The following is a 22940-nucleotide window of genomic DNA, read 5'->3' on the forward strand; positions in this document are numbered from 1 at the left end:
CTGGGAGGGATTGGGGGCAGGAGGAGAAGGGGACAACAGAGGATGAGATGGCTGGATGGCATCACTGACTGGATGGACATGAGTTTGGGTGAACTCCGGGAGTTGGTGATGGACAGGAAGGCCTGGTGTGCTGCGATTCAAGGGGTTGCAAAGAGTCAGACACAACTGAGCGACTGAACTGAACTGAACTGAATGTTATTTTTGGCTCATTTACCTATCAGTTTTTCTCTCTCACTGGACTTTGCCTCTGTCCTCTTGTGTAAAAATACAAGTTTGGTAAAACTTTTAAAATTACTTTTGGATAGAATACATAATTTATTTCAATAATATAAAACATCTGTAAACAGTTATTACATTTATTAAAGTTACTCCTATAATGAATTATTCTGATATTTGTTTCAAGATTATACCTTTGATAAGTTTCAGCCATATTTATCTTCATTATATAATTGAATCTTAAGTATAGGTCATAGGTGTAGATACTCTGAGGCTTTTTCAGTAGTGGTTTATTTATGAGGTTTTGCTGAAAAGTTTTAGCCTTAAAAAATTAGTTGTTATGTATCTGGTTGATGATAAGTGTCCATTTTTGACCTACTGTGCTAGATAATACATAGCTGCTGATACTAACAATTTGATCCTTTTAGGTGTTGTTTTTGTTTTATGGATAAGGAAATTGAAACTTGTATAAAAACAAGGGCACTGGAGTAAGATAGAACTGAGTTCTAAGCCTTTTGTTTAATAATCTTGGGCAGACCTTAATAGGCCAGTTTCGGTATTTGTGAAAGGGTGACAGTATATTTTATAAAGTATGGTAAGCACCTCACTTAGGGCGCTACATGGTATGTTTAGTACATGGTAGTTTCTGTTATTCCTTTGTTTTCCTGGTGCCTTTGAAGATGTTACCATTGTAATATCCTCTTAATATTTTGGACACCAAAATATCCCAAGTGTCTTTATTTTTATTAACTATACCATCTTTTCTGAGTTAGTGACTAGTACTTCACTAATGTGTTGATATATTTTAAGCATATTAGTCAATTTCATCATAGCACAGTTAATAATCTTTTGAAATCAGGGCAATGTCTGTTCTGTTCTTTATTTAGAAGCTCTGTAAAGTACGTAAAGGATGAAAAAGAAGACTTGGGATATTTCATTTATCTCATTGTGGGTATGCAGGTGTTTGATTATTTAAATGTGTTAATAATTTCCTTCTAGCAGTAACATTACTTTATGGTATCATCTTGGAAAGTAGTTTTACAGTTCCAATGACATCCTTATGTAAACATGAAGTTAAGTGTAATAAGTACAGACATGTTTACAAATTTTGTTTTGATATCAGTAATAAACTTTTTTATTCCATCTTTCTTTCACATGAATACTGGGAAATCTGGACTTAGAGCATTTCAGGAGGATTCTAGAGGCTCAGTGAAGTGGAAACTATGGGTTAAAAGTCCTTTGTATAATAGAAGTGATGCTGTTGGTCACAAAGTTTATTGAGAATAAAGAAATGATAGTCAGGGCTCTTACATCTGTATATCGAATATCTAATAATCATTGCAACAGATATTTGAAAAAATACGTTAAATTTCTTTGTTATTGAAAATAAAGGTTTGTTAGTTATTTGTAAACTGCATTCTGAGGATTTTCCAGTATTGAGGAAGGCACTGAAGAATTAATAAGAAGTTACTGAATCGGCCATAACATTGCAGAGAATCTTTTTTCATTTGTGTTCATTGTAGAAATAGTCTCTAACTGTAGTGCTTATCACCTTGGCACCTGTGAAGTAGATATTGAAGGGGCAGATGCAAAAACAAAGACAGAATAGGTTATACTTCACATTAGAGGCAAAACACAATTTATTGACATCAGTGTGATCTATTTTCTTTTACATGTTTGTATTCATGAATAGGTTGGAAACCAAATTCTTAGAGCCAATAATTTGTTTCATTTTAGAAAACTTTGGTATGCTGTGAAGATCACATGAGAGACTTGTTTTTGACCTTGTAATAGTCTATATTAAGCATAACATGAATTTTGCTACTGTTGTATGCTTTATTAACAATCTGTACTCTGAAATTACTTGACTTTTCATTTTTAGCTTAAGAGATTTTGGTGCCCCATACAATTTGTCAGTCTCTCTTCTGTGAGAACTTCTGAGTTATTAATGTTAGCTCAAGCCTTTCATATTTGAGTGAAAATTGAAAGAACACATCATCAAACTTAACATTTTTCAAACGTTTTTGATATTTCTTGATAAGCAGTTATCAGATGGACTGAAGATGTCAACTGGAGATGAGATATTAAATTCAGGCTTCTCATTTTTTGTTCAAAGACAGAAGTTATATTCAGCAAATCTAGCTACAGACATTTATGTGTAGAAGTATCTGCTTTGGCAGTAAGAGAAATGCATGTTTAATTTTTTATTGCTTTGTAAATGATCCTGTACTCTATTCTTGAATACTTTTCTTATTTTTGTACGCTTTATAAATGAATCGTGGTTTTGAACTTTTCTACATCAGTAATAAAAATGAAATTTGATTGGTTAGTAATAAAGAAGGTTCTTTTCATAAAAACAATCATTTTGTCATGGCAATTCCCATTAACTGTAACTGCTTTAGCAAAATAGAAACCATAAAAAGCATTTCATTATGCTTATACACTTAGCTCTGTTTTTGTGCTGATTATATATTTTTATCTCTAAGAACTTTTATAAGCCAAAGAAGTTACTTCATGACTTAACCTGAGATGTTAATTTGGTTAGATGGTTTTATTTCCAGACTTACAGCCATTTTTTGCTGTCAATTATCTTTTAGGCTTTAGATAGCAAAAGACCTGCTTGTATTTTCCATATAATATATTTTTAGGCTGAGTATCTAGTTTGTGCTGTGTGCCCTGCTAGGTGCTGGGGTACAAAACTGGGGAACAGTTGTTGCTTTTGATGAACTTAACATCCTTGTGTGGGACACATCCACCAAAACTGATAATTTGAATACAAAGTGGTATATCCTATAATACAGATGCTAATTTAGGAAGTCTTTACTGAGTCTTTTACCTGTCTTCTCTCAAACCGAGTTAGGGGTGTTAGATATTTAGTGAACATCTGAACTCCTCTCCCTGCACCCTCACCCTCTGTCTGGCGCACTTGTGATTATTATTATTTGTGTTTTTACTCAGTTCAGATTTCATCTCCTCTTGTGAATTCTTTCCTATCTTCCTCAAGCAGGTTATTTCTTCGAGAAGATTCCTATAGTGCTTTATACAAACCTCTGGTCTGATGCTTATATTAATGTTACTGAATACATTCTGTGAGCTTAGAGATTGTATATGGCATTTACATAGTTTATCTAGTTTTATTCTTCCAACAGCCTTAAAGGTGGGTCATTTTCCTCTTTTTACAGATGAAGTAAATGAGGCAAGAAAGATTACACAACTTGGCCTAGGTCACTTAGGCGATAAGTTGTAGAATTGGGAGGGGAACCCAGCCATGTCTCACTTCGAGGCCTGTGTTTCCCCCGACTCCCCCGTATTGTTTATTGTATTGTAAATGCTTATGTGTATCTCAGTCACCTCTTCTCACTCCCCCTGTTCTGTGCCCCCACCTACTCAACAAAATTAGATCCTAGAGAACAGTGGCAGTTTTATATTAATCTTTGTCTATTTATCATAGTCCTTGGTACATTTTCGGAGAAGGCAATGGCACCCCACTCCAGTACTCTTGCCTGGAAAATCCCATGGATGGAGGAGCCTGGTAGGCTGCAGTCCATGGGGTCGCTAGGAGTTGGACACGACTGAGCGATTCACTTTCACTTTTCACTTTCATGCATTGGAGAAGGCAATGGCAACCCACTCCAGTGTTCTTGCCTGGAGAATCCCGTGGATGGAGGAGCCTGGTGGGCTACATTCCATGGGGTCGCAAAGAGTCGGACACGACTGAGCGACTTCACTTTCACTTTGGTACATTTTGCAAGTTTAATAACCTGTGGTAGTTCAGTTAAAGGCTTTAATATATTTTTTTCTGCCTCTCTGAGCATTTTCTTTCCCTGCATTCCTTGTTCATGAAGGGATTCTGTGATGTTTAGGCTGTATTATCTTATTTCCTGTTTATTTTGTCTTTTTGTTTTTGTTGTTGTTCTTGGGGAATCTTGCAGTTCTGCTAGGATTTCTGGAGATATAACAGATCAAATCCTCTGTAGGAAATCATTTGTCTCATGGCTACCAGAGAGGAGTGAGGCAGGAGAAATAGAGAGTTCTCTGGTTACCTAGCTTGATAGAGAGTTAATCTATGTCTAGTATTAGAACATAGTAGATACTTAAAATAACAGATTCTATTATTACAATGATTGTAATGAGTTTACAGTGGTGGGGAGGATTGCTTCTTAGTTGAAGGGACATTCATTTTACATTTACTAGGATTAGATTTAGAAAACCATTACATCTTGGAGGTTAACATTGTTAGCAGTGTTGAGGTCTGATATTTGTGTGGGACTGTCTTTTCTCAGTTTTTTGGCCAGATATTGTGCTTTTAATCTAAACCAGCTGTTTTTGTATAGCTCTGCTATTGATCACATATTCATCTTTGTTTCTGAGAAAAGCTCAGACGTGGTGTCAGTGTGTCCTCTTTTATGAATTCCAGATTACCATTTTTAAAAACAAAATTCACATTTTGAGCCCTAGCTACAAGTTTCATATCTATTCATAGTCACTTGGAGTTGGCCAGCTTTTTATTGGAAATTAATGAAAAATGATGGATCATTTTTATAATGAGACAGAGTCTAAACATAACCCTTTGAGAGGATGACATATGAATCCTTACTGAATAAGAATGGAACGTTTTCAGTTTTAGCTTGTATTCACTGTAGTCTGGGTTATTGGCTTGATGATGCTATGAATTTGTTTTCTTCACCCTTGTTAACCTCCAGAAATTTGTCTGTTTTATGAAATTGATCCTTGAGTAACTTTTTGAAATTGATCTCTAGTTTCAAATAGATAGGTTCAAATGGCTCACATTCAAATCTCATAACTACTAACTTAATTTTACTTTCCTTATTGATTACATCTAATGGAAAAACTATCATTTAACCACTTTCTGTTTCCAGAACAAGTGCGGCCTCAGTTCATTAATCTTAAAAGCTTATTCTGGAACACTGTAAAGTTGCAACATGTTAACTAAAGCATGTTTTAAAACATGGCTTTAAGCCATATCCACAAATACTTAAGTAGAATAAGATGGGCAAAAATCTTCTTGAATAAAATTAATCTACACAGATCCTTACTGCCAGTCTTTAATGAGGCAAGTGAATGAAAGGGGTGAAAAGAACTTACTCTTATTTCAGGTGTATTCCATGCCCTCTGGACAGTCTTTTTTTTTTTTTTTGGTGGTCACAGACCATCTTCATCAGATTTACTGGGCATGCCTGTGGCAAGTTTGGATTCTTGGCCTTCATTTCTATAGTATCAGAATCTCTGAGTTTAGGGTTTGATGGAAATACATTTTTATGAAGTTTTTTAGGGGATTCTTGTATATTAAGGGTTGAGAACCATTGTTGTAGAATGATTATAATTGCTTTAATTGTAATTAGTTATAATAATTATTACCCAGGTATGTTGATTTGTGGGTTCTGTAAGAGGTTAGCTAATACAGTTGTGTGTTCATTGACGCGGGAGCCACTACCTGACAAACCCTAGCCCTTGTTACTGATTAGCACTGACTTCGGCAAATTATTTGTGGATGTGCCTTAGTTTTCTTACAGTAAAATAGGGATAATAGTAGTGTCTACCTCATCAAGGGCTTCCCAGGTGGCGCCAGTGCTGAAGAACTTGCCTGCCAATGCAGGAAACATAAGAGACATGGGTTCAGTCCTTGGGTCAGGAAGATCCCCTGGAGGAGAGCACAGCAACCCACTCCAGTATTCTTGCCTGGAGAAACCCATGGATAGAGGAGCCTGGTGGGCTATAGTCCATAGTGTCACGAAGAGTCAGACACGATGGAAGCGACTTAGCACACACGCACCTCATAAAGTTGTGAAATGGTTTCTATGTCAAGCACTTAAGTGCACAATAAATGCAAGAAGTGTTTTAAGATCTATTTATGATCTATAATTTATATACCTTTATAAATGTAAAATTAAAAAAAATTTAGTATATTTATAGAGATGTGATTATTACCATAATCCAGTTGTAGGACAAACATTTTCTTCACCCCCAAAAGAAATTTCTTGCCTATATACAATCATTTCTCTTCCCAGGCCCGCCTAGTCTACCACTAACCTACTTTGTCTGTAGATTTGCCTCTTCTGAATATCTTGTATAAATGGAATCATACAGTGTGTATTCTTTAGCATGGCTTTTTTCACTGGGAATAATGCTTTTGAAATTCATCTATGTTGCATCCATCAGGTATTCTACTTGATTCTTTTTTATTGCCAAATAGTGTTCTGTGGTATGGGTATACCACATTTTGTTTACTCATCAGCTGATGGTCATTGAGGTGGCTTCCACCATTTGATTATTATGAATAATGCTGCTGTGAACTTTCTTGTACAAATCTGTATGTGCATATGTTTTCCCATTTCACATGGGTGAAATCCTAAGAGTGGAATTCTGAGTCATAATGGTAATTTTCAGAAACCACTAAACATTTTATATCCCCCCCAGCACTGTGTGAGAATTCCAAATGCTCCATAGCCTTTAAATATTTGTTACTGTTTGTCTTGTTAATTATAGTCATTTTAGTGGCTCTGAAGTGGCATCTCCATGTGGTTTTGAATTGTGTCTCCCTAGTGACTCATGATATTGAGGATTTTTTCATGTGCTTGTTGGCCATTCATGGAGAAATATCTATTCATATCCTATGCTCATTGAAAAGACTGAGTTGTCATCTTTATTACTGACTTGTAAGCATTTTAAAATATATGCTAGATATTAGCTGTAAAATTCTTGAGGATTCTTAACTGCTGTCGCCATCACCGCCACCACTACCACCATCATCATCTGCGAAAGAAGAAGTCTAATTTTTTTTAATTTATTTTTTTATTGAACGATAATTGCTTTACAGAATTTTGTTGTTTTCTGTCAAACCTCAGCATGAATCAGCCATAGGTATACATATATCCCCTCCCTTTTGAACCTCCCTCCCATCTTCCTCCCCATCCCACCCCACTAGGTTGATACAGAGCCCCTGTTTGAGTTTCCTGAGCCATACAGCAAGTTCACGTTGGCTATCTATTTTACACACGGTAATATAAGTTTCCGTGTTACTCTTTCCATCCATCTCACCCTCTCCTCCTCTGCCCCCATGTCCATAAGTCTGTTCTCTATGTCTGTTTCTCTATTGCTGCCTTGTAAATAAGTTCTTGAGTACCATTCTTCTAGATCCTGTATATATGTGTTAGAATACGATATTTATCTTTCTCTTTCTGACTCATTTCACTCTGTATAATAGATTCCAGGTTCATCCACCTCATTAGAACTGACTCAAATGCATTTCGTTTTATGGCTGAGTAACATTCCATTGTGTATATGTACCGTACTTCTTTATCCATTTATCTGGTGATGAACGTCTAGGTTGCTTCCATGTTCTAGCTTTTGTAAATAGAGCTGCAGTGAACAATGGGATACATGTGTCTTTTTCAATTTTGGTTCCCTCAGTGTATATGCCTAGGAGTGAGATTGCTGGGTCATACGGTGGTTTTATTCTTAGTTTTTTGAGGAATCTCCATACCGTCTTCCATAGTGGCTGTATCAATTTATATTCCCACCAGCAGTGCAAGAGTGTTCCCTTTTCTCCACACCCTCTCCAGCAATTATTGTTTGTAGACTTTTTGATGATGGCCATTCTGACCGGTATAAGGTGATATCTCATCGTAGTTTTGATTTGCATTTCTCTAACAATGAGTGATATTGAGCATCTTTTCATGTGTTTGTTAGCCATCTGGATGTCTTCTTTGGAGAAATGTCTGTTAGGTCTTTCCCCCACTTTTTGATTGGGTTGTTTGATTTTTCTGGCTTTGAGTTGTATGACTGCTTGTATATTTTAGAAATTAATCCTTTGTCAGTTGTTTCATTTGCTATTATTTTCTCCCATTCTGAGGGTTGTCTTTTCACCTTGCTTATAGTTTCCTTTGCTGTGCAAAAGCTTTTAAGTTTAATCAAGTCCTGCTTGTTTATGCTTTTATACTTATACTTTACTTTTATACTTTTGTTTTTATTTCCATTACTCTAGGAGGTGGGTCGTAGAGGATCTTGCTTTAATTTATGTCATCAAGTGTTCTGCCTATGTTTTCCTCTAAGAGTTTCAAAGTTTCTGGTCTTACATTTAGGTCTTTAATCCATTCTGAGTTTATCTTTGTGTATGGTGTTAGGAAGTGATCTACTTTCATTCTTTTACATGTAGCTGTCCAGTTTTCCCAGCACCATTTATTGAAGAGGCTGTCTTTGCCCCACTGCATATTCTTGTCTCCTTTGTCAAAAATAAGGTACCCATAAGTGCATGGGTTTATTTCTGGGCTTTCTATCTTGTTCTATTGGCCTATATTTCTGTTTCTATGCTAGTGCCATACTCTCATGATGACTGTAGCTTTGTAGTATAATCTGAAGTCAGGAAGGTTGATTCCTCCTTCTCTATTCTTATTTCTCAAGACTTCTTTGGCTATTTGGAGTCTTTTGTGTTTCCATAGGAATTGTGAAATTTTTTTCTAGTTCTGTGAAAAATGCCATTGGTAATTTGATACGGATCACATTGAATCTGTTGATTGCATTTGGCAATATAGTCATTTTCACAGTATTGCTTCTTCCTACCCAGGAACATGGAATATCTCTCCATCTGTTTATGTCATCTTTGATTTCTTTCATTAGTATGTTATAATTTTCTGTGTACAGTTCTTTTGTCTCCTTAGGTAAGTTTATTCCTAGGTATTTAATTCTTTTTGTTGCAGTGGTGGATGGGATTGATTCCTTAATTTCTCTTTCTGATTTTTCATTGTTAGTGTATAGAAATGCAAGTGATTTCTGTGTGTTGATTTTGTATCCTGCAACCTTGCTAAATTCACTGATTAGCTCTAGTATTTTCTGATACTATCTTTAAGGTTTTCTATGTACAGTATCATGTCATCTGCAAACAGTGAGACCTTTACTTCTTTTCTGATCTGGATTCCTTTTATTTCTTTTTCTTCTCTGATTGCTGTAGCTAGGACTTCCAGAACTATGTTGAATAATAGTGGCAAAAGCAGATACCCTTGTCTAGTTCCTGATCTTAGGGGAAATGCTTTCAGTTTTTCACCATTGAGAATAATGTTTGCTGTAGGCTTATCATATATGGCCTTTACTATGTTGAGAGGTTCCTTCTATGCCCATTTTTTTAAAGAGTTTTAATCATAAATGGGTGCTGAATTTTGTCAACGGCTTTTTCTGCATCTATTGAGATTATCAAATTAACAAATTGAAAGACATGTTTGTCTTTCAATTTGTTAATATGGTGTATCACATTGATTGATTTGCGTATATTGAAGAATCCTTGCATCCCTGATATACACCCAACTTGATCATGGTGTATGAGCTTTTTGATGTGTTGCTGAATTCTGTTTGCTAAAATTTTGTTGAGGATTTTTGCATCTATGTTCATCAGTGATATTGTCCTGTAGTTTTCTTTTTTGGTGTTGTTTTTGTGTGGTTTTGGTATGAGGGTGACACTGGCCTCGTACAATGAGTTTGGAAGTGTTCCTTCCTCTGTAATTTTGAAAAAGAGTTTTAGAAGGATAGGCATTAGCTCTTTAAATGTTTGATAGAATTCTCCTGTGAAGCCATCTGGTCCTGGGCTTTTGTTTTTTGGGAGATTTTTGATCACAGCTTCAATTTCAGTGCTTGTAATTGGAGTGTTCATAACTTCTATTTCTTCTTGGGAAAGGTGAGCGCAGAAGAATTGAAGCATTTGAACTGTGGTATTGGAGAAGGCTCTTGAGAATCCCTTGGACTGCAAGGAGATCCAACCAGTCCATCCTAAAGGAGTTCAGTCCTGGGTGTTCATTGGAGGGACTGATGTTGAAGCTAAAACTCCAATACGTGGGCCACCTGATGCGAAGAGCTGACTCATTTGAAAAGACCCTGATGCTGGGAAAGATTGAGGGCAGGAGGAGAAGGGGATGACAGAGGGTGAGATGGTTGGATGATGTCACTGACTCAATGGACATGGGTTTGGGTGGATTCCGGGAGTTAGTGATGGACAGGGAGGCCTGTGTTGGTGATGGACAGGGAGGCATGCTGCGGTTCATGGGGTTGCAAAGAGTCGGATACGACTGAGTGACTGAACTGAACTGAACTTGGTTGAGTCTTGGAAGGTTGAAGTTTTCTAAGAAAGAATAGATATGCCAAGTTAAATAGAGGTAGATGAAGAAGGTTTATATACATTAAAGATTAACTGCTAGGAGAAAAGAACAGTAGGAAAGGCAAAGAAGGGAATAAATGTAAAAAAAAATTAAAAATTAAAATATTTAAAAAATTAAAAATTAAAATTATAAAAAAGAAAAGAAAGAAAAAAAAGGAAGAAGAAAGAAAAAAGGAAAAGAAAAAAAAGGAAAACTCCACAGAACTGTAAAAGCCCAATGTAGAGGCAGAGGTTTATAACATCAATAAAAATTGTGACTGAATATACACATATACATATACACCCATAAGCAAAATCAAAACAGTCCAAGAAAAATAAAGTACAACAGATTGACCCAGCAAACAAAGAAAACCAAAAATTATATCTCCCAAACAAAACTAACTAAAGCAAAAACTGGAAAACAAAACTAAAGCAAGGTGCCAATTGGGGAATAATGCAATGAAAATAAAACTAACAAATATGTTGAGAGGAAAGAAAGAAAAGAAAGAATAGATATGCAAAGTTAAATAGAGGTAGATGAAGGAGGTTTATATGCATTAAAGATTAACTGCAAGGGGAAAAGAACAGTAGGAAAGGTAAACAAAGGGATAAAAGTAGAAAAATTACAATAGGTTTAAAAATATTAAAAATTAAAATTATAAAAAAGAAAATAGAAAATGAACAAAGAAAGAAAAAAGGGAAAAAAAGGAAAGCTCCACAGAACTGCAAAAGCCCAGCTTAGAGGCAAAGGTTTATAACAACAGTAAAAGGTGTGACTGAATATATGCGTATACATATGCACCCATAAGCAAAATGCAAACAGTCCAGCAAAAATAAAGTTCAGTAGATTGACCTGGCGAACAAAGGAAACCAAAAATTTTATCTACCAAAACAAAACTAAAGCACAAACTGGAAAACAAAACTAAAGCAAGGTGCCAATCGGGGAATAAAGCAATGAAAATAAAACTAACAAATATGTTGAGGAAAGAAAGGAAAGAAAGAATAGATATGCAAAGTTAAATATAGATAGATAAAGAAGATTTATACACATTAAGGATTAACTGCAAGGGGAAAAGGACCGTAGGAAAAGCAAACAAAGGAATAAATGTAGAAAACATAATAGGTTTTAAGAATTAAATTTAAAAAAAGAGAAAAAAGGAAAACTCTGCAGAAATGCAAAAGCTCAACAGAGAGGCAAAGGTTTATAACAACTATAAAAAAATGTGACATAAAAAAGCAAAAAAGCACAAAAGCTTAATTAGATTTCATAATGCCAATAAAATTGACAACTACAACAAAGCGGGTGAAAAAAAGGAAAAAAATCCAAAAGAATCTATAGAGAACAAATCAAAACTCTTGCGTTAAGAACAGTAAATGTTTTTCTTGAGTCACTGCTGTCAGAGTCCTTTCCCTCGCTGGGAGTCACAGTCCCCCTCACCTCCCTAGGATGCCCTTCAACACTGTGCTGATCTCTGGACCTGCTGTGGGGGCAGCTCAGATTCTAATCTGGTCCTACTCCTGTGTTTTCTTGCCTCCAGTGTCCACAGCTGTCAGAACTAGTGTGTTCTCTTTTGTGGGAGCTCTCAATGACCTTTTATATATTCCATAGACATAGAGTCTGCCTAGTTGATTGTGTGGATTTAATCTGCAGCTTGTACAGCTGGTGGGAAGGTTTTGGTTCTTCTTCCTTAGCTACACTGCCCCTGGGTTTCAATTGTAGTTTTATTTCCACCTCTGCATGTGGGTTGTCCACTGGGATTTGCTCCTGAGGCTGCCCTGGAGGACTTGGGTTTGCCTCTGTGAGGGCCAGTTGAGGTGGTGCAGCTGCTTGGGTTGCAGGGGTTCTGACGGCACCACGTACTCAGGGGAGTTGGCGGCTAGAGCAGAAGGAAATACAGTGCTCTAGAAGGGTATGCAGTATTGACCCATATGTTCCAGTATTCTTGCCTGGAGAACCCCGCTCCCTGACAGAGAAGCCTGGCAGGCCACAGTCTACAGGGTTGCAGAGTCGGACACTACCGAAGCAACCCTGTGGGCATAGATGCAAGACTTTTCTTGCCTGTGGCAGCTCTGCCCCAGTGAGAGTTGAGTGTGAAGGTGGCGCAGCTGCTTGGCTTGTGGGGACTCTGGTGATGCCAAGTGTGCAGGGACACAGACTGCCTCCGCTGCAGGAGTTATGGCCCTATCAGAGTTTTTTTGAGCCTCTTGGAGTTGGCAATCAGAAGGCCTCTTTGGCCAGTCTTTCTATGTAGCTCTGCCTGTTCAGGCACTGAGAGGGCTCCCTTGCCTGGGGTCCTTCTCTGTTGTTTGGTGCATTGGGCACATAGAAGGGCCCCCCTGGTTGGAGTCCTACTCTGTAGATCTGTGGGTCAGTCACTTAAAGGGGCACCCTGGGTGGGGTCCTACCCTGTAGTTCAGTGCGTCAGGCATTTGATGGGCCAGCCTCTCTATTGTTCAGGTGCTGATGCTGGTGTGTGGGGTGAGAGAGGCTATGGTGATGGCTTAACCCCTACACATGACTCAGCAGTATTGCCTTGCTCCCATGGCTGCCTGGCTTTCCTCCACAGGCATTTCCCACCATAATCTCCTCCCTCATATCCCCTCGATCCCGTCTCTTCGCAGCCAACAGCAGCCCTCACCCTGGGATTGCTCCACAGTTGCTAAACTCCAGCTCCCAGCTGCTGCGCTTTCTAGAGGACTTGCGTCCCTGTCCGGGGTATGTGTGGCTGCAGCAAGGACTGTCTGATTCTCATTCCATTTAGGCTACCACGGATCAGCTGTTTCACTCTCAGCCTCAAATGTTTCTCCTCTGACTTAGACAATTGCCCCGATGTGGGGATTGGACCCCTGTTTAGTCCTTCTAACCTGTTTTTCCCCCTAGTTCCTTCATCCTACCGAGTTTTGCATGGTTTCATATATTCTTTTCCACTGGTCAGGTACTCCTGTCCACTCTCAGCCAGCGTTCTGCATGCACTTCAGTGTCTGAAGATATATTCCTGATGTATCCGTGGAGAGAGATGTGCTCCACGTCCACCTACTCCTCTGCCGTCTTGTTCTCTTTCTAGGTAGATTTTGACCAGAAGGAGATTTTTATTGTTCTCTAGTTTCATTTGGGCCCCCATTTTGGTTGTAAGGAGGAAGTTCTGCCCCTTACTAGTTTTCCTGAATTTTTAATCAGTTTTGCTTTTCTTCCTCTGCTTCCTGAATGTCAGGGTATTAGAACCCATTTATCTAATGCATCACTCAGTCATATATCCTCACTTTGAGTGTTTTTAGTCTTTTGTTTACCACTTTGTTACAAATGAGTAGGTGGTTGGAGATATTGATGATGGGTTGGTGAGACTGATGATTTATCTGCTGTGGGCTCAGTAAATTGGCATTCCTTTGGCATTCTGTAGATTGTGCACTGTGGTATGTAGTTCTTAGTTGTCTGTAACATGTTGATAGAGTTAAGACTTGTTATGAGTGTATCATGTGTGCATGCATGCTCAGTTGCTCAGTTGTGTTCTACTCTGTGACCCCATGGACTGTAGCCTGCCAGGCTCCTCTGTCCATGGGATTATCCTGGCAAGAATACTGGAGTGGGTTGCCATTTCCTCCTTCAGGTTGGAATCTTTCCAACCCAGGGATCGAACCCATGTCTACTGCAACTCCTGCATTAGCAGGTATATTCTTTATCACTGAGCCGTATCAGGTAATCCTTATTGTTATCTTCAGATGGGCTCGAGTATTATAAAAAATATGGAGATGGGCCATATGGTACCACTGAAGTCTAAGTACCTTAAAGGCAGGTACTTGGTTTTCTTTATAATTTTATCCTTAAGTTCTTAGACTGGTGCCTGGTACATTATATTTGGGGGAGGGTATATTTTTTATATATATAAGTATATATATAAAATATGTGTGTGTGTTCTGTGAATATATGTTGAATGACTGATAAAACAGATTTGTAGAATGTAGCTAAATTTACTTTCTAAAATGAAAACTACATACAGTTTACTACATATATACAACAAGCAATAAAGAATATTCAGTGAATTTTGATGTCAGTCAACAAGTTTTTTCTCCTTAAGGACTGATGGATCAAGCCAAGGAAATGGTTCTAGTGTGGATCTTCTTTTAGAGTTTGGCAGTCCCTTTGTTGGAGAAGGCAGTGGCACCCCACTCCAGTACTCTTGCCTGGAAAATCCCATGGATGGAGGAGCCTGGTAGGCTGCAGTCCATGGGGTCACTAAGAGTCGGACACGACTGAGCGACTTCCCTTTCACTTTTCACTTTCATGCATTGGAGAAGGAAATGGCAACCCACTCCAGTGTTCTTGCCTGGAGAATCCCAGGGACGGGGGAGCCTGGTGGGCTGCTGTCTATGGGGTCTTGAAGAGTCGGACAGTACTGAAGCGACTTAGCAGCAGCTGCAGTCCCTCTGTATTTATCTTACACTTCTCCAGTCTGTCTTAGAATGTCTGCTTCTTGCTTCAGGGCCCTTATTTCAATCTAAGGTAGTCTTTAATTTTTTGTCTGTACTTCCTTGCAGTTTATTTTTTAAGTGGCTCCTATGAATGTGTCCCCCTTCCCCTTACTCATGTGTTGAAATCCTAATCCCCAAGTTGATGTTATTAGAATATGGGGCCATTGGGAGGTGATTAGGAATTAGTGCCATTATAAAAGAGATCCCAGAGAGCTCCCTTGCCCCTTCCACCATATGAGGACCTGGCAGGAAGTCAGTAGTCAGTGACCTGGAAGAAGTCTTTTACCTGAACCCAACCGTGCCTGCACCCTGATTTTGGACTTTGAGCTTCCAGAACTGTGAGAAGTAAATTTCTGTTGTTTGTAAGCCACTCAGTCTATGGTATTTGTTATAGTAGCCCAACTGGACTAAGAGAGTAACCTTACCACTGTGTTACAGAATACTGCCTGTCAGTACTTTAGGTTTATGGAAATGACAGCATGACATTGCACCTCTCCATTCTTTTTAAATTTTCTTAAAAATTGAAATATAGCTGATGTGCAATACTGTATAAGTTACAGGTGTACAACATAGTGATTCACATTTTTAAAGGTTGTACTCCACTAATAATTATTATCAAGTATTGGCTCTATTCCCTGAGTTGTAAAATACATGGACCACTGTCCCACATGTTGAACATTGATCTCTGACTGTTGAGGTGATTGGAGAATGGTTTTAAACTCCTGTTAGGTGAAGAGTCACTTCCTGCTTACACATCCTCTGTAGTATCATTAAACATCCCCTAAGAGACAGTGCCTCAGGGACATTGTCATTTAATCATTTCATGATCACTATTATCTGGGATATAGTGTTATCTTTGAATTGTACTATAATTTGAAAATTGAATTGCAGGTTTAATAGTTCTTAAAATTCTAGTTTTGATAAGGTTACATGTCATTATATTTTAAGTCTAAATATCTTGAAAATCTGTTTTAAATGAAGGCTTCATATCATAACTTCCTAAAACTTACCAGGTTTTGAACTTAGTGGCTATGTTGATATCACTGAGATCATCAGTATAGTATTTATGTCAAACTAGTAAATATATTTCCTTTTCTCTGTGTGTTTTGCAGCAACTTGTCCGTGTTTAAGAGCTGCCAGATGTTCTTTGAGCATTTTGTTATATTAGTAGTATTTGCATTTACACCTTTGGCAGAAAGACATCCAAATTTAGAGACAGGTTACGTGTGTTTCTTACTCCTTTTGTATTACACTGTCTAAATAGTCTTTGGAAGCTAAAGAGATGACATCTATGGGCTTTTGGAGTGTAGTTGCCTAAGGATAAACTGGGTTTGACTTCATTAGTGCACTGATAGGTTTGTGTAGAGTTATTATAGCATTAATCAATTTGATGGATTGGAAATATGACAGTACTGAAGCAGCATGTATTATTAGTGCCTATTATTCTACAAATTATGTCTTCACCTATATTCATATGCCAGAGGAGTCATGTTGTACATTAAGAATGCAGAACTTAAAAAAAAAATCAACAACAGGGCATCTCTTTTCACTGCCCTTTTCTTGTCCTTTTAGATTAGATCATCAAGAGGTGGACTTTGGAACTAGACTTGTTTATTAGGTCATAGCACTTTCATGCTGTGAAATGAGTGGAATACCCTGAATTGAGTGGAATAGACAGACCATCTGGCACCAGAAATACTTATCACCCAACTTGATACTTGAGAGAATACTGCAGGTAAAATGGAGTATTTAAGAATCTTAGGTGTATACATGTTAATTTGTTGGCAGTAGTCATTTCTCTAAAAGTTGTAATGGATTAATAGTAAAGAATGTTGGTGTTTTTGTTGTGAAGTTGCTCAGTCATGTCTGACTCTTTGCAACCCCATGGACTGTAGCCTACCAGGCTCCTCCCTCCATGGGATTCTCCAGGCAAGAGTACTGGAGTGGGTTGCCATTTCCTTTTCCAGGGGATCTTCCTGACTCAGGGATCGAACCTGGGTCTCCATCATTCCAGGCAGATGCTTTAACCTCTGAGCCACCCGGGGGTTGATAAAACTTAAAAGTAGTAGGTACCTTAAAGAGAATGGGAATCAAATGTGTATTTTGGGGGGCTATGAGAATTATTTTACCGTGTATGCATTTCTAGCATAAATTTGTTTGTTTAGACGTTATTTATTTTATGTTAAGGTTTTCACAAGTCCAAGAGTGTGTATTCTCTCTCTTTCTAAACTTGCTTCTCCTCCAACCTAAATACTTATAGGAGATAGAAACTATCTATGAAAAGCTTTGAAATTTATTTCCATAAAAAAGCCCTGTATCTCACTAAAGGTTGCAACTTTAAGAGGAATCAGCTTTGCTCCTAGTGAAAGAGACATTAGTGTAAAATTCTCAAGATAATTTTACCTAGATAAAATTGGAAAGACAGTAAAGGACAAAGGGGTTAAAAGACTTCTAATAGTGTTATTGGAATAGGAAGTGCTGAGGTGCTCCAATATTTGCTTTATTTCTAGATGTTTTAAATTTATGCCTATAAAATAGTATATTTCTTCTTTATAAAAATGATAAACATTTTCATGGATCTTTTGCTAGGGAATGGGACATCATTGTAATGTTTAAAAATGAATTAATATAGGTCACTAAGAATGTCTTAGTGTAAGTTATTTCTTTGATATGAAAATGAGATAGTAGTTTCTGATTGTAAAAGAATTAATTTCTGAAAGGTGGGTAATTTTACTTTGGAACTCATGTGATAAAGATTAGTTTTTAAATGATACTTAGACCAAAATAATTTAAATATTGCTTAATTTGAATTTCATGTTTTTCCATATATTGTATATATTGTTATTAATATTGTATTCAGTTTGGGGCAGTTGAGAAGCTGAGTCTTTAATAAATACTCTCAGGATCATGGGAATTTTCACATTCTAGGAACTTACTGCCTAGAAAGGAAGATAAGATATTGACATAATAATAGAATAGAGTAGAAAGCAATATATGATATAAGACAAGTGCAAACTGCTATGAACAGTATAGATAAAGGAGAAATTAGATTTGTTTAGTTACAGAAGCCTTCTTGATGGAGGTAGCATTTTAAGCTTGGTCTTGAAAAAGGTGTAGGATTTGGGCATGCAGTGGGAAGAAATATTCTGGGTAGAGGGTAACAGTTTAAGCAAAGTCTCTGAGGTGAGAAAGTATAAAGTGTATGGGGGAAATTTTAAATACTCTGGTAGAATGCAAGGGTCCTATTATTAGATGGTTGGGTAGTCAGGTATCCCCCCCACCCCACATTAATTTGAGTGTGTTCTTTCCAAGCTTTTTTTGTGGTCAAAGAGATGATTTCAGTAGAATAGAAGAGGACTTGTCTTTGATCAAGGATATGTGAATGGCTGAGTTCCCTGATGAAACTTCAAATAAGTAGTTATTTAATTTGAACCATGTTTTCTAAAGTGGGGTTAGGTGTATATACAGGGGTTTTGTACTAGATAATCCTTTCAAGTATGGAAAAGAAATATTGGAATTTAGGTTTCAACTTTTTTCAACTGTTTTCTTTTTTAGTGTGTTTTATAATGTGCATGATTCACTAGGTTAGGAATACCAGCCATATGATTTCCAAATCTATTTGGGTCTGCTACTCAAGTATTTTATTGATGGGGATGAGAGATTTTAAAAAGTGGTAATTCCTAGGTTAGAGTTAAAGAATATGGACAGGGGAATAGTGAGATGACTTGTCAGATGGTTGAGGGCATCGGTGATGGTCTTAGGAGTATTGCAACAGTAATATCCAATGGACATTATGTATTTGATATAAAACAGAAACAGATTTCCAGTTTTAGGGTAAGTTTACAGGATTAGATTCTGCCAGCTATATCAGGGAGCCGTTTAATATTTTTATAGTTGTGTTATTGGCTGTAGAGTTGGAGTTCTCTGGGGCTTCCTTGGGGGCTCAGTTGGTAAAGAATCTGCCTGCAATACAGGAGACCCAGGTCAGGAAGATCTCCTAGAGAAGGAAATGGCAACCCATCCCAGTATTCTTACCTGAAGAATTCCATGGACGGAGAAGCCTGGTGAACTACAGTCCATGGGGGACTGTAGAACTATAGTCTACAGTCTACAATCGTAGGGTCAGATAAGAGCGACTTACACTTTCACTTTATCCAGAGAACCCCAAAGTGTGTGTTAGTCTCTCAGTCATATCTGACTCTTTGCGACCTCCTTCTCTAGAGGATCTTTCCGACCCAGGGATCAAATCTGGATCTCTTGCATTGCAGGTAGATTCTTTACCATCTGAGCCACCAGGGATAAAAATTTACCTTTTTTGGCCATTTTGTATAGTTTTCTTGTCTTTTCTGCTGCATTTTTAGCCTAAACAGTACAGAATCATTAACAATAATGATAGCAGTAATAGTAAAAACAAACATTTATTCAACTAACATTTACTGATTGCCTATTTGGCACTGGGTTCTAGGAATGAAAGTGAAAGTGAAGTTGCTCAGTCGTGTCCAACTCTTTGCTACCCCATGGATTGTAGGCCATCAGGCTCCTCCATCCATGTGATTTCCCAGGCAAGAATACTGGAGTGGGTTGCCATTTCCTTCTCCAGGGGATCTTCCCGACCCAGGGATCGAACCCGAGTCTCCCACATTGCAGGCAGACGCTTTAACCTATGAGCCACCAGGAAAGCCCTCTAGGAATGAAGTGGTAAGCAAAAATCAGAACTGAACACTGAATTCATGGGGCTTACATTCTAGTGGGGGAGATAAACAAATAGTCCTCAAATCCCTGTGAAAATGTTGACAGGGATTGTCAACATATGGTAAGTGGTACAAAGGAGTGTACATGCTATTTAAGCTTGGAAAAGAGAGGGTTTGAATTATTCTAGAGGTCACTGAAGTCTTCCCTGAGGACAGGACCAGCTACATAATTTGTAGGGCCCAGTGCTAGATAAAAATGTGGAGCCCCCTTGTTTAAAAGAATTCTAGGACTGCCATAGTAGACTGATAAACTGAGAGTAGAACCCTTCAAATACGAGCCCTGTGCAGCTGCTCAGGTTGTATGTCCATGAAGCTGGACCAGTGTAAGGAAGTGATGTTTTTGCTGAGATGTAAGGACACAGTGGGAGGGGAAGATTGCTCCAGGGTAAGGGAAACACTCTAATGGCAGAAAGAGCCTCTTGATGAGGGTGAAGGAGGAGAGTGAAAGAGCTGGCTAAAGACTAAATATTAAAAAAAAACTAAGGTCATGGCACGTGGCCCCATTACTGCATGGCAAATAGAAAGGGAAAAGGTGGAAGTAGTGACAGATTTCCTCTTCTTGGGCTCCAAAATCACTGTGGATGGTGACTGCAGCCATGAAGTTAGAAGATGATTACTTCTTGGCAGGAAAGCCATTACAAACCTAGACAGTGTGTTGAAAAGCAGAGACATTACTCTGCCGACAAAGGTTCACATAGTCGAGGCTATGGTCTTTCTAGTGGTCATGTGTGGTTGTGAGGGCTGGACCATAAAAAAAGCTCTTGAACTGTGGTGCTGGAGAAGACTCCTGAAAGTCCTGTGGACAGCAAGGAGATCAAACCAGTCAATCTTAAGGGAGATCAACCTTGAATATTCACTAGAAGGACTGATGCTGAAGCTGAAGCTCCAATATTTTGGTCATCTGGTGTGAACAGACGACTCATTGGAAAAGTCCCTGATGCTGGGAAAGATTGAGGGCAGAAAGAGTAGGGGGTGTCGGAGGATGAGATGGCTGGACAGCATCACTGATGCAATGAACATGAACTTGGCAAACTCCAGGAGATGGTGAAGGACAGGGAAGCCTGGCGTGCTGCAGTCCATGGGGTCGCAAAGAGTTGGACACGACTGAGCAACTGAATGACAACAACAACAAAGGAAACAGCTTAAATGAATTTCCGATGCAGGAAGAAACATGATGCATTCAGAAACTGGGTGAAGGCTAGTGTGGCTGATGTACAGAGTGGTTGGAAAAGAATGATGAGGCCTGAGAGGTAGAGAGAGTGATGTGTAAGGTCCAGTTGATCTTTATTCCAGAAGCCACAGAACCGTTGAGGTGTATTAAGCATAAAGTCTACTTTTGATATGGTAATTATACCAGTATCTTGTATCCTGACAGCCTTGGACAATGTTCTCTCTCAGTCCCCATTTTTTAATCAGTCTCCTTTCCAGAAACTTTTAGTCTCACCTTCTATATTCTAAGGCTGGTCCTTCCTTAAGGCAAGTCTAAAAAGGCTCTTCACATCAGGGAGAGCTTTTGGTGGTAGAACTTGAAAGTAGGATGAGTTGTGAAATTTTATTCTCTGTTGGATTAGTGTGGTCTAAAACATTTTAGGTTGACTGAGGTAAAACTAGTAAGAGATGAAAATGTTTTAATATTGTTTTAAAAAGATTTTTGATTTTAAATGCTGAGATATTTAAGGCTTTTATCAGCACTATGATTTTGAATTTTTCATCTCCCTCTCTTTTATACATGATCAAGGGCAAGGGTGGGTATTGACTTGCCTGACCTTTGGAAAGAGGAGTGGGGAATAATCGTATTTTTGGACTTTGTCTTTCACATAATGGGCATTCTTAATGAAAAGGCTTTATATAATATTACCCAAACCAAGAAATAGGCTTTGTACTTCGTTATGTGTGTATAATGTTTATGATTCCTAGACTTACTTATTATGAAGGCTTATTTCCTAGAAAGATAGCTACATGGTTGATTTGTAGATCCAATGCCATGCCACACAATTTAGGATTTTCGCTGTTGTCTCTCTATTGAATAACACACCAGTCGTTTCTTCTCCCATGTCATGCTTAAAATGTGAGCAGATTCACATAGGTGATGCACTTAAATCAATGATGTTTATATTTTCTGAACTTCTCATGGGTGAGATCATTCCCTGCATACTCTGCCATTTCTTGCCTTCTGGTCTGTGGGCGTACTGGAATTCCAAGCTGTTGAAATAGCATGGTTATATAGGTTTATATCAGCTTGCCTTCCCTTTTTAAATGAAATGTTCTGTTTGTGACCCACTCCAGTATTCTTGCCGGGAGAATCCCGTGGACCGAGGAGCCTGGTAGGCTACAGTCCGCCGGGTTGCAAAGAGTCAGACACGACTGAGCAACTTCACTTTCTCTTGTTTCTTTTTTCTGTTTGTGAAGACAACATCAAATGTTTTGGCAGAGTTACTTTCTGAGAATTTATTTTCAGTAATAGTTTCTGAGTTAGAGCAGAAATTAGATAAAGGAAAATATACTCTGCCAACCCCATTTTCAGCTTTAGGTTCTTAATGACAACTTCAAAAACATAATTTTTTTCTTCCTTCCTTTATCTTTGGGTTTGCTGGGTCTTCGTTGCCGCGTGGGCTTTCCTCTGCTTGCTGTGAGCGGGGGCTACCCTTTGTTGTGGTGCACGGGTTTCTCACTGCGGTGGCTTCTCTTTTTGTGGAGCATTAACTCTGCATCTGTAGCACGTTGGCTTCAGTAGTTGTGGTTCCCGGGCTGAGGAGTTGTGGCATATAAGCTTAGTTGCTCCGTGGCATGTGGAATCTTCCCGAACCAGGAATCAAACCCATGTGTCCTGCATTGGCAGGCAGATTCTTTACCCCTGAGCCACCAGGGAAGCCCAGTTCAACTCCTTTATTCTTATTTGTGGTTGAGTAAATACTTTGGCCACCTCATGCGAAGAGTTGACTCATTGGAAAAGACCATGATGCTGGGAGTGATTGGGGGCAGGAGGAGAAGGGGACGACAGAGGATGAGATGGCTGGATGGCATCACCAAATCAATGCACAAGAGTTTGGGTGAAGTCCGGGAGTCGGTGATGGACAGGGAGGCCTGGTGTGCTGCGATTCATGGGGTTGCAAAGAGTCGAACACAACTGAGCGACTGAACTGAATATGTTACAAGATTTCTTTTAAATATGCTGGTTGTATTAGATCAGGAGAATGGGAGTGGGGCCAGTGATGATAAATGAATTTTTAGCTAAAAATTTTTAGTTAAAATTTCATTTAGCTAAACATGTAAGTTCCTGTTCTTATGAGACCTCTGGTATTGCAGAGTAGTGGCTTTAGCTTCTGATTTATTAAAGAACACTTCACTTACATTCAGCATATATT

General features: G+C 38.4%; 1 protein-coding gene across 7 annotated transcripts in view; it reads left to right on the forward strand.

The window, feature by feature from the left end:
• Positions 1 to 22940, forward strand: part of MTX2 (metaxin 2) — an 82254-nt gene that overhangs the window by 13939 nt on the left and 45375 nt on the right. For 2 of the 7 annotated variants that reach the window (XM_086370984.1, XM_086370964.1), the window contains exon 2: positions 16397 to 16559. The exons of the other annotated variants lie outside the window; for them this stretch is intronic. The gene's annotated coding sequence lies outside the window, so the exon portion shown is untranslated. The remainder of the gene's footprint in view (positions 1 to 16396; positions 16560 to 22940) is intronic. 7 annotated transcript variants of the gene reach the window in all.

Source organism: Bos grunniens, chromosome 2 (genome assembly GCF_055505025.1).
Source record: "Bos grunniens cultivar Pamir isolate PY7600 chromosome 2, Bosgru_T2T1.0, whole genome shotgun sequence".
Taxonomy (NCBI): domain Eukaryota; kingdom Metazoa; phylum Chordata; class Mammalia; order Artiodactyla; family Bovidae; genus Bos; species Bos grunniens.